The sequence below is a fragment of the Cyprinodon tularosa genome, unplaced genomic scaffold (assembly GCF_016077235.1).
Source record: "Cyprinodon tularosa strain WSP-4 unplaced genomic scaffold, ASM1607723v1 ctg494, whole genome shotgun sequence".
NCBI classification, from domain to species: domain Eukaryota; kingdom Metazoa; phylum Chordata; class Actinopteri; order Cyprinodontiformes; family Cyprinodontidae; genus Cyprinodon; species Cyprinodon tularosa.
In genome coordinates this window covers 341,991-355,334 of record NW_024039223.1, presented here as the reverse complement: position 1 = coordinate 355,334, position 13,344 = coordinate 341,991, and the positions used below count along the sequence as shown (strand labels likewise).

The following is a 13,344-nucleotide window of genomic DNA, read 5'->3' as shown; positions in this document are numbered from 1 at the left end:
AAGATTGCTTGTTGTTTAGCAAACAAAGTTCACTTTTGTTTTCTACAATTTCTGTCTTATTTTACTGAGAATAATGCTGACATCACTTCATCATTTTTAAGACTGAACATGTTTCTTCAATTACCGATGCCTGTTTAATTAAAATAAATTAATAACAGACATTTTTCATGAGTGGTAGAATCACTGGGAATTGGGTGCAGCAACAATTAGACATTTAATGTGTAATTACCTTTAATACTTTAACTGATTACAAAACAAAATAATTAAATTTTTGCTTGGGTATGTTAGAGAGAAAAACAAATCATTGTATCACAAACTTTTAACACCATATCTGAGATGCAAAACCTTGGCTCTGAATTAAACATAACATGTGATCCAGATAAGTAAAAGGTCTGCTTTGCCCAATAAATGGACCTTTTCAGCTTGTTTTTCTGTGCTTTGTTCTCTCTTTGTATTCCTGTTTTTGTGTTATGCACTACCACTGTATGTTTGTGTGCACACTTCCTTAATTGCATTAAGAGGATGACGTACTTTCTTACTCTGTTTAAGCTCACTTTAATTGCCTCTGAATGGTGCTCTGGGGAAGCAGGGACTGATGGTACAATGTGGACATGCAATTAGCTAGCTTTCATAAGATGCTCCAGGGAAAAAGAGAGGGTTTTAGTTCATGGAGGAATTTCACACACAAGGCAGAAAATGCTATTTTGTGTTACTGATGTGGCGGCATCTTGATGGAATGACATTTCATTCATTAAAAAATGAGAATTATAGAAGAGGCAAAAAGGAAAAACCATTCAAAAAGAAAAGGAAGAGAAAATGAGCTGAAATACACCAGCTTGTCTAAAAGGTTAGTGGATTTGGAAAAAAAAATCAAGAAAGAGAAGGGGATGTAGGCGGGAATGATCAAACAAAACATAAAAAAAAAGATAGATGTATGCTAAATTTTGACTCAGTAAAATAATGAATCATTAAAACAGATTGAAGCACATTTTATATCATTCAGACTGTGTTTGATAAAAAAGTTCATAAGATGTTGACAATATTTTACCAGCTGAAGATTAAAATAGTCATGGAGCTGCAAGATATGTAATAATTTTGAAATTACATGCATTTTTCATTAAAAAATACAAAAGCAATAAAGAATTTTATATTATGTGTAAATACAAAATAATCATGTGCTCAATTTGTGAACAATATGATTTATCTGGTTCAAAATTCTCCTAAATGTAATTTTTCTGTACACAAAATCATAAAACATAGGTTACCTTGAATCCTCTTTGCTCAACAAAAAAATCACAAACTGCTCCCACAATCCAATCACAAAATGGAAAAACTTCACCCAAAGAAATCTAAAATGCAGAAACAACCATAACCCTATATAGTTATTTCTTTAACTCTTACTAAACATAGAAGTACTGATTCTAGTCTCACTGGCCACGCCGAGGCTGATTCTCGACATCTGTATGATCAAGAGATCACATACATAAAACCTATCTGATAACATGAAGGGGGCTACACAATCTGAAAAAAGCTACACATGATGTCCCAATCTCAAGGTATTAAATATTCCGAAGTAAATTTTAATCCTCTGAAAATATGTGTCCATACAGTAGATTGCAGATTGTATTTTTAATAGACAGAGCTGAATTCAAACCTGTCATAAAATCAGTACACCTGAAAAATATTTTTTAATACAAAAATACACAAAGCTAAGTCTCTTTTTTCCCTTTTTTTTACTATAACTGTTACACCCACACATTATAGTTTCATATCATATCAGGCAAAAATTAATAACATAATAAATAATTTTTTCATTGAATTTTTAAATCTTCTGTGTATGTTCCTTTATCCAAATTTTGACAAGCTTTACTGTGCATTTTTCATATACAAGCCTTAAATAAATGGCATTTAAAATACAATACGACATGAACTGAGATAATGGCATTGTTGTGACGCAGATCAGATACTTTTAATACCAGATAATGTAATAGGTACCTGAAGCAGCACCACTGTCTCTTTTCTTTTGCTCCTGTAGTCATTTTCTATGCCATTCTCCACACACCCCACCCCCCTTTTATTTCATTTTTCTATATCTCCCCTCCACACCCCTACCCCACTCTAATACCCCTTCCCCCTGTCTTGGACAATCCTTCCCTGCCTATTGCTGTCTTACTGTTCTTCCTCTCTCTCTCTCTGTCTGTCTGTCTAATTCCAGCTCCTTTCTCCATGTCCCTCCCTCCACTCTTCTTCATTTAATAGTGGACCTCGGAGCGGTTGCCATGTCGACCAGCCGGTATATTACTATGGCAACCACTCCGAGCAAGACAAGGCTGCTGATTAGGGAGAGATGTCTAGTGTTGCCTGGCCAGTGGAGGGTGGGGGGTATGGGGTGAAAAGGGGGGAAACTGTGCTGGGGGGTGTCAGAGAAGGTGGCGATGGGGGTTTATTATAGACCTGATCATTGTGTGTATGTGTGTATTCGTTGAAGAGTGTGTGTTGTAGATGTGTGTTTCCCTAAAATAGAGATAGAAGCTGCGTCAATTTCTAGTAAGTAAAGAAAAATGTTTTTTGCAGGTATATCATGGCTGCCTCACTGCAAACAATCATCATATTTGCTTTTTGTTCTAATTTTTCTAGATTCTACAAAGGCATAATTATGATTTAAAATAAAATTTGACAAGAATTGCAGTTTATGGACATATTAAAATAATCTCAGCTTGACTTTAGGTTCCAGACATAAACTGGCTAAACCAAAGTAACATCCCTGCTCTGGTTGTATTTGAGCAGATTCCCGCCTAGTGTTATGAAATATGAGGGATGCAGCAGGGAGGGCTTTTTAAGAGCTGCACCTCCAAGAACACTAATGAACACTGTAGAAGATGCCTCAGACCTCCCAGATCTATAAGAGAAACTAATTACAAGATCCAATTAAAGACAGAGAGAAAGAAGAAGGGGATTGGTAGAAAAGAAGGAGGGGTAGAAGATGACGAGGGTCCCTCTTTACCATTGACCAAGCCAAGCTGTCAGCTCATTCAAGACAGTAATTATTGCTTATTTATTATTCATCCTTGATTTGAATAAGAGCATGACATTTCTGATAACAATAAGGGCAGAAAAAAGGCAGTACAAATTAGTGATTCACTAATTGGTGTATTCAGAGATTAAAGGAGTGGAAAAATTTTGTTATTTAGATATTAATGACATTGAGGCTAGTCTTAAGAGAATAGTGAAGTACCTTGCTTGAAATGGGTCTGAGGGTTTTCCTCACAAAATCTCCCACCATGAACATAATCCTCAAGGAAAACAGAAATCCCCTCTCCCCTTGCATGCATCAGCATCTCAGAACAAAGCTGTTTTCTATAGTGACTCAACCTTGCTAGTCTGAGTGGAGGAATCTTGTAAAATACGGACATCATTTTTGAATAATCTAGGTGATAACTTAGAAAGGCTGTCTTATTTTTTAGCCATTTAATTATAATTTTGTTTACATATTTATGTTATAAATATTTCTGAAGTTATACATTTTCGTTCTCATTTGTCCTGCCCCTGAATTTTTAACTGACACTTGTTTTACATCAATAATTGTTTATATTGTTTCGATTGTGCAAATAAGTGTTAAGGAGTCCTCTTCCTTAATTTGAACTTGCAGACCATCTACTGTATTTGCGTTCACACTCTGGGCCTCTTTAGCTATGACACAGGTGAACAGCATCACATAATCATGAAGTGGAGAAGGCATTACACTCATCACAAATTATAAAAGAGTTTTACTATGTGGCAGCCTAGTGGACAGAGGTTCAGCTTAAGCAACTGTCATATGGGTATGCCGATTCTCACTCCCATCCGTGTTTAAAAAAGCTTCAATAACTCACTATAAAACTGTTTACTGGCTACCCGGCTTACATCTTGAATCTGTATTTAGCCTTTTCTTCTGTTTCCACTGTGCATAAGGATTTTCTTTAAGATCAAATAATATGGGTCTCAGGACTGTATCACAAATTGAAGGACAATTTTAACCTGATTTAAGGAACAATTTCTGTAATTCAAGGTTGGTCAAAGTATAGCTCATATAGGACATTGAACAATCACAATTCAAAGGGAAAAGATAATATCTATTACACATTCTTGATATCTATTATCTATCTATTATATGTTCTTAAAAATTATGCAAAATACTGTTTCAGTTAATTTGCTGTCCAGAAACTGAAAATATAAATGTTTTTACAGGGATTTTATGGTAGATCAGTAGTAAAATTAAGTACTTGATAACCCCTAAGTAATAGGAAATGATGCCGTGGAACATGCATCTACAATTTTTTGGAATGTACTAATTTCTTTGCAGTTACATACATTACTGCAGTCATCCCAGACGCTCTAATGGAGCTTTAGAACACTAAACTCTAGATTCCAGTGGTCAAAAACACCATGAGTCATAAAAATCAAGTCTTCACTACATTGTTTATTTCCTTGCTTCATTTATAACTATAATGCTTTTGTCCTTGACTTTCTTAAAAGCTTTTTTTAAATGTTGTTAGTTGAATAAAGTAGCCACAGATCAAGCTGTCTAAATGAATAGTCAAAAAAAATTTGCAAAAAAAATTGGTCAATGACATATTCAGAGAAACCTTATTATTTTTATTTTATGAGGAAAGTTGTAAAAATTTAGTATATTCCTAGAGTGATTTACAAAAATGTTCACACACTTCATATTTTTGTATAATTGCATATTGTGCACATTTTGACATTCCAACCTCAAACTTAAAATTATGTGACAGACTACCCGATAAATATAGAATAGAAATACACATACATGCACTGTGTCCTATGCATTGTTCTGGTCCTCCCCTCAGTTGGACGTGCCTAGAACACCTCCCATGGGGCATTTAAAGCAGATGTCTGAGCACATCAGCTGACACCTTTCAATGTGGAGGAGAAGCGGCATAATCAAAATCTTATGACCATAGTTGAGGGAGGGTAGGTACACCAACCAGTAATTTGTGAGTTTTGCATTTTGGCTCAGATCTATCCTCACCACAGTGGACCAGTGCTGCATCTGCATTATAACAGCAACCACATCATCTGTCTGTCGATCTCCCGCTCCATTCTCCACTCACTGGCGAACACTTGAACTGCTTCTCCCCCACTTGAGACTGGGAACACTTTTCTGACCTTGCCTACTGTTTTAGGTCAAGAACCCTGGACCAGATATGTAAGAGTTGATTCTCATCCTGGCCACTACACACTTGGGGTTGAGCTGCACTAAGCACATGCCTTAGATCTTGGAAGGCTGCAGTCTGTAGAACCACATCATCCTCAAAACAAAAGGACAAATTAAACTGGTCCCTAAACCAGAATCCTTTTGGCCCTTGGGTGTACCTAGACAAACCTGTCCATATAGGTTATGAACAGGACCGATCAAAGAGGGAGATCTCTTGGAGTCCATCATGCACCAGAAACAGGTTGGATTTAATGCTGGCACAACAAATGAAACCCCTGCTCCATTTGTTTAGCGACCCTATGGCCCCAAATAAAGGGCCTCCGAGGCTTTACTCCTGGGATGCCCCCCACTAGTCACCATAAGGGACACCGTCCCCAACCACCATGCAGTGTTGAAGAGGCATGTCAAACACGACAGCCCAAGAACATCTAGAGGTAATAAGGGGCGGATTTCATCCACCCATGAAGCCTTGCCGCAATGGTGAGTTTAGCCTTAGAGAAGAACAACTCTGGATCCAAGCAACCAGAGCAGGAATCATATATATACCGGTATGTGTGTATATATATATATATAATTCAGAAATTGAGGAATGCTTTTATTGTCAGCTTACTTTTTTCAGACCCCCTGAAATTAATTCTCCGAAAAATCTTCAAAATTGAGCACTGATTGAAGATGCAACCAAGGGTTCCATGATAACACTGGAGGAAACGATAAATTCTACAGTTCTGTTGGCAGAAGCAGGGAATCAGGTTGGAGTTTACTGGAAGATGAATGAAGAAAAGAACAGGGAAGTTTTGGAAGAGACTGCAAAAATGTTAGAATTTGTTCGAGGTTCCCTTTTAGTAGGACATTTACCATCAACTTAGATATGAGATCATATTTATGTTAGATCAGCTCAGTCTAACTCTAGACCGAAACAGCAATACTACGATTATGTTTTATGTATATATTTTGTTTAACCTATTGTCTTTTGTTTCTGACATTATGTTTTTTATGCTTTTAGTACGGTGACCTTGAGTGTCCAGAAAGCCGCCTTTTTAAATAAAATGTATTATTATTATTATTATTATTATTATTATTATTATTATTATTATTATTATTATTATTATTATTATTATTATTATTATTATTATTATTATTATTATAAATGAGATTCAGTCATATTATAAAAGACAAATTTGTGAAAAAATGGTCTCTAAATAAAAAAAACTGAGTGCAATATCTCATAAGGCTCAATACTGTTACTGAGCACAAGCGGGTTCTGCAAAGTGTTGTTTTAGGGGATCTGAATATTCAAACGATCAAATTTTTCCCCCAAAAAAAAAAAAAAAAATATATATATATATATATATATATATATATTAATTATTTATTTATTTTATTTTTTTTCCTATGTTCTTGAAATATACCAATATGCAGAAATGAAATTGAGGGTTCAAAAGTATTGTTAATATGAAGGAACCTTAATATGACAGGGGATTTTACATTTCAAGCCAGGAACTTACAGAGATTTAAATGTATTTTTAAATATTTATGTAATGTTCTTACCTTGTTTAGCTTAGTTGGGTATTTCCTTTTTTTTTTTTTTTAAACTCCCCTGTGCCTGGAGGAGACAGCTGATACAGGACATGTCCTCAGACAGAGCATTGATTCTATTGATTTACTAATTTCTGCTTTTCCCGTACAGTTACCTCACATTTTTCAGCTGTGGTGCTGTAATGGGAATGGGCAATAAAACAAAATCTAGTTTTCTGAGATGCAAAAAAATGACAGTGATGTATCTTGATTATTATATTGTATTATTTAGTCAGATAAACAGAGCAATGAAAAAAAAACAACCTGATAGTTTTCCTTACTATAAATAACTTCCACTTTATTCGCATCGCTTTTAATTCTCTGTCACTGAAATTATGTTGGAAAGCATCCACATGATTACACCCATTTAGGTCATAATTAGGCAATCACATCTAGAACACAAACACATTGCCATATTGCTTTCTCAACACTCTTAGTAAAATACATCCACACTGACCAGAACCCCCTCCCCCCGGAGCGATGGGGCAGTGCTTGAGCGATGTCTCCCCAGGGGGCTGATATTTTATAGTTTGTGTCCATCAGGGCTGTAGCCTAGGGCGCAAGGGTTGACAGTAAGTGCTCTCAACACCGGTGACACTGATTCATCTGAACCGTGACACACATGAGTGGGGAAAAAGCGAAGGAGGGTCAGCCAGAAAAGAATAAAAAAACAGGCTGATCCGGTATTACCATGATTATGATGCATATACAGTACACCAAATCTTGTTTAGGTAGAGTATACTGTCACCAAGGATAATTTTTTTTTATATCTGGTAGGTTCTGCTTTATTTACCAAAATTCAAAGGTTTGTATTTTGATGTGGTGGACTAATATTGGTCAACCTTGACTAGACTAGATAGATTGGCTCCAGGAAGAGACTCCAATCTAACATGGCATTTCAATTTCTCATTCTCCCTTATGGCTGTGCTGTTCACTGCTGAGCCTCTTCTACATATATATAGGAAGGACGCCTCTGAACCCCTGCTTTCTAGATGCGCATATTAAGCAATCAATGTGTCACCTCTCCCTGACAATCCTCTTTTTTTTTTCTGTATGGGGGCCATGCTCATTTTTTCTTGTCAGCAGAAGGTAATTTGCTGTATTGTGAATCAGTCCTAAAACTTGGGGACGAGGTGTCTGATAAGTCACTACCTCCCTTCGGTATACCCCCCCAGCCTCTACCCCCATCATCTCTGCCTCAACCACAATATGGAAAATCCAAACAGAGCATCCCAACCCCCATTCTATACAAACCCTGCTGCACCCCCACACCCCTGGTCCGTTCTCTCTACTCTGAGTCTAACATAGTTGTATCAGGGCAGGCTTCTAAATTAGATAAGCAAGGCTGTGGTGCATCGGCCCTGATTAATAAAAGATGCAGCATTCCCTGGGGATGGCCCCTCTCAGGGCCGAGCTACCCACAGACAATGGAGGTTCCTTCCACACAATAAACAGGAAACGGAGAGAATGAACCAATCATGGAAATATAACATTTAAGACAGAACTATCCTGTGACCCTCTTCAACATTATGCATGCATGATAATAGATAATAACTAAAATTGAAAGTGAGAAAAGAGCAAAAATAATAATATATTCAGGCTTTTTTGGAAAGCATGTCCTCCCACTGACATGCTGGATAGAACAGTTGATTTCCTGCTGTTTTATGGTGTTCTACACGAAGCAAGTCCTTCAGAAAACTGCTGCAAATCTGTAAACAAGGTAACTCTTGCCCAAAATATTGAACATGGAAAAATTACAGATTGGATCGTTATTGAACCATAACATTCAACTATATTGCATATTTAAAAACTGAGCTAGTAAGACCACAATTGTTCCATAATATTAATGTATTATTGATACAATGTGTTAAAGGTGCCTGACTAAGCCTTTGCTTTTCATATAGGTACTGTTTCTAATTTAGCCTCATTAATGAAAATTAAATACGTTACAATTTGAAGTCAGTTTAGCTATTTAAAGGTAAAGGCGTTAACTCCCATGCAGCAATCTATTCATTCTCATACAAAATTAAGAGTTCTCTTTTTTTTTACCAACCTATTAAAGTGACATTCAAGGGCAGATAAGTAAATAGTATTTATCCAAGTGAGAGGATTTAGACAGATGGAAACAGAAAAAGCTAAAGAGAGCACTAAGACTTTCGAAAAAAATACCTTTCATTGGGTTTAAGAAAGGATTCAAAAACACAATTAAAACACATATTCTAATGCAGTAAAATAATCACTATGTGGTGTGTATTTCAAAGTGTAGTTTGTCTACAAATGATTGTGTGCAAAATCAGCCTATGAATGTTATAATGATATGATGCAAATTAGCTCATATGAACCCTAACCTTAGCCTGTAAACCTGCATCAAACTTTAGAGGTGCAAAAAGAAAAAAAATATGTGCAACATTACAAAGACCGATTAAATAAGTTAAAATTTCTTGGATGCCGTGTAAGTATAGGTCTTACCAAAATACACTTATTAATTATATCGTTTAATAGAGAATATATACACGCTCTTTGAACCAATAAAGACTCTTAGGGGCTTATTTCATGGAGAAAAAGAGTTCTAATTCCAAAAGAAGAAACAGCAGATGAAATGTAAAGAAAAAGAAAGAAAAAGAAGCCCCATTTTAAATAAAGGCTGAAAATGATTCATACCCATTGCAAATTAAGATGAGGAGGCAATCTAACCAATTCACTTTACCAAGAAGTTAGAAAATAATCTTTTAAAAGAAAATAAAACTATGTAAAGGAGAATCATGTTTGTTGATTTAAAAGTGGCCTTTCAAAAATTATTCATTCTCTCCTCAGTAATCGACGGAATTTAGACAATGGTATCATAGTAGTCTAACTCTTTTTACACTTTAATTTTAACAGTTTAGATTTGGTGATGAGCGTTCAGGTATGAAAGCATTTTTTGCCATCAGCCTAATCCAGAGCTCTCACCACACTCTGTCAGATTCAATCAGGACTTTGGCTGGCCCACAATCACTTCCATCATTTTAACATATTACTGGAAGCAACATGTTAAAGAAACATGTTAGTAAAATACAAAAAGTTTACCTTGAATCTAAAGAGGTTTGTGAATTTTGCGTTTAACAGCAATTTTATAAGTATTTGGAGAAATTTAAAACATACAAATAAAACATAAAGACTTCTTGACATTTCTTAAAGTCGGTATTGGATACAAACATGGTCTTATGGCCAGTTAATTTTAAATCATACATTTTCTTTCTTACTTGTTTAGTCTTAGAATAAAACAATCAGGGCTGACAAAACACTTGCTAATGTTAAAAAAATGCACCAAACAGCCCATTTTTTCAGAAAATTATAGAAGCTTAATTGCAGAGAACAATATAGCCACTGCCTTAAAAGTTCAAACAGGCTTAAATCGGCAGCAACCAGACTTTCTCTCAGTTTTTGAAAATGTTTCTACACCCGTCCAGGAGTCTTTAGTGACTCTGCCAGCTCACACATGAGCAATCTTTATTAAGAGTAATAGTAGTTTTTTAATAATGTGTACCATAAGATAATTTATAGCCCTTTATACAGTCATCACAAAGAAAAAAAATACATCAAACATAATTTTTAGGTTCAAAATAAACACATTTTTTTGCCAAAAACTAAAGTCATATTATCTCTATTTTACCTTGAATAAATACACTATTACATACTTTATAAATAAAATATCCACTAACCTGCATAAAATATAAATAGGATTTTTTTTGTTACCTTGTAAACATGCCATTGGTCCTCAATAGTATTTCTTTTGGTAAGATTTTCCTACCCCTGGAGATTATAAAAAGCCTAGTGTCATTTTTTTACACCCACAACCTTCGTGTTGTCATGTAATTTCAGCCCTTCTGAGTCCTATTCATATTTCTCACTGGCTTTGGCTTTGTTACTAGGAGGACATTATCCCTCTCCCAGCTCATTTTTATACGTGAGCCAACAGTGAAACAGTTGCCTTTGGAGACCAGTGAAATCAAGAGTGTGTAACTACCCGAGTTTCCTTTCTGAAGTGAGCTTAAATTTTGCATTTAGTTGCTTTTTTATTGCTTTCGGTAATACAAAGCCTTGTGTATGACAGACAAATTTACCTGCAACATAAGGAGCCACTTACTTGCTAAACATTCAGCATTAAAGCTTCACAACTAAGCTTTGTTTGAGCTCATTTACCACATACACTGAGGCTGAATGTTTCATTCTGCACATGTGATTCCAAGATAGATCATGTCTACTTTAAATAACCTCTGCTACTGTCCTGAACAGTTGACACTAGCTAACAATAGTGAGATGTGTCTGATTTTTAGCAAGATAATGGTAGACATTTGAGATGAAAAAGGTGATGGGTTGGCTCATGAAGTTGTGATTGGCTCTGAGTATCACTGCCCCAGAGACAAAACGAAAAGTGATATTTCACTTATCGCCCTGACTTTGTATATTCAATAGCATGGACAAATTTTGATTTTAGAAGTAGGGGGATGCAAGTATTTTTTAATGCAACTAATGGTCTAAGGTCAGGGAAGTGGGCTTCAGCTTGAGCCATGTTTTTCCCGCATGGTCCTAGTACTCGACGAATGTCCGTGTACTGTACCGTAACATTGTTTTTGTACAGTAAAACGTGCAGGGGACCAAACTGATATTTAAAAATTGCAGGGGACATGTAACCCCCATCCCAGCCAAAAATTACGTCCATGTTGGATAGCAGTTTTAGGTAATGAGGGAGACGAGCAATACAAATATGGGAGTGCAGACACTAATAAAAAATGTAAATACCAAAAAACTGTGACTCATCCCTTGCATCAGCAGGGTTTTTATTTATTTTTTTGTATGTCATTCTTTTTTTCTCTCCTTGACAGAAATATGGTGAAATCTTTTTTTGTCTGTTTTTAATATTTAGTGACCAAATATCCTATATGCCCCTTAAACCCCTGAAATGCAGTTGAACCTGACTTTGACCTTTGACATGACTTTGACCTTTTTCAGCTTATATAGCGACTGAGCTATATACAGCACTTTTTATTGCTCTTCAAAAAAAGATGATTCTTTTGAGTATACTAGATAAAGAAAGCCGAAGTTAGTTTAATAATCTCACACAAATCCCAACTCATAAGAAAGTATTTAACATGCCACTTTATTAATGCCACAGCAATTCAAATTTCCCAAAACACTAGGTTGTTTTATACCCTGCTTGTCAGCTTTTGCTCATATCTTCCTGGCCTGGTTTTTACTCTACGTTGATTATCTTGTTTTTTGCTTTAATATCCACCCTGAGGGCCAGATGCATCAAATTATGCAGTGACCCAAGCTGTATTTTCTACTGAACAGTTCAGCCAGTAGGAGTGGCCTGGGCTTGTTGAGGAAGATGCCCTTTAAGGTCATTACAACGGTCATGTGATAGGCCAGCGGACCCCCCTGGGCCACATGACAAACCGAGCTGCCAGACCGAGGTGTGTGTCAGGGGTGTTTTTCCACAAAGCTTTCTATAAAACTGTAACTGGGCTGTATTTGCCCTTTTCTCCTGCTATGCATTCAGCCAACAGGCCCCTGAAGATCTGTTAAAAAGTGCTGATCCACAGAGCTGGGTTGGTGCGCTTGTAATCCTTCCAGCTTAGCCCCACCTCCATTTATGTTCCCACCCTCTCCACCCCCTCCTCTTTGCTTACATTCCCGTACTCTCGCCCAGCTGATGCCTTGTGCTGGTGTGAGGGACTAGGTGATGCTCTAATGTAGTCAAACACTAATGTGAGCTAATTAGCCCACATTAGAGCATGACTAAATAAAGCATAAGTGTTGCTAATTGGTTGGCAGTGAAAACAATAACTGTTGTTTTTGCCCAGAGGCTCTGAGGTACAGAGCGGCTGGGACACTGGGGACCTGGGGCCCCTGGCACTAGGCCAGCAAAAGGCACCAGCTTCATCAGTCAACTGTCTTTACGCTTGAGTCACACCCTGGTTGGCACTGCTGATCAGGCTCTCCCTCCACCCCACACCCACCACCCAGCCCTACAGTTACAGACTCTCCCTGCAGCTGACACCAGCATAGAATAAGCCATACATGAAAATCAGAGACAAACTCAGTCTGTCTGTGGAGCCACCATACATCAAAGCATTAATAAACATGAATTAGTAATGGCACAATTAGATGGGTCTGTTCTGACATTTACTGGTACAATAATTGTGTTCTCCTCCAAATAGCCGCCTTTGGCCTTTAGTGGAGTGGCAGCAGACCTCAGACATTTAGATATGATGGGTGGAATGCTTAGAACTGTCTCAATCAGTTTATATCTTAATCACACTTTTGGTCCAAAGTTTATTACTCCAGACTGTTTTTTTATACTCTGTAAAAAAAAACAATGATTAACACAGCACTACTCTGTCTACTTTCTCTATATAAATGCATTCACATTTCATGCTTGTTTCTCCTCAGGTTGCAGCCTGGTCGGCTTGTGAAGAAAATATTCAAGCCTGTTCTTCCCCCTGAAGAAGCTCTGGACCATAGGTATGTTCAGAATTGACAAAACAGCCCTATTATAAAGGCTATAA

The 13,344-nt window shown here is 36.7% G+C and overlaps 1 protein-coding gene across 1 annotated transcript in view; it reads left to right on the top strand.

Annotated features, from left to right (window-relative positions):
• Positions 1–13,344, top strand: part of zfhx3 (zinc finger homeobox 3) — a 237,105-nt gene that overhangs the window by 35,209 nt on the left and 188,552 nt on the right. Inside the window, exon 3 of the mRNA XM_038302537.1 lies at positions 13,229–13,300. The gene's annotated coding sequence lies outside the window, so the exon portion shown is untranslated. The remainder of the gene's footprint in view (positions 1–13,228; positions 13,301–13,344) is intronic.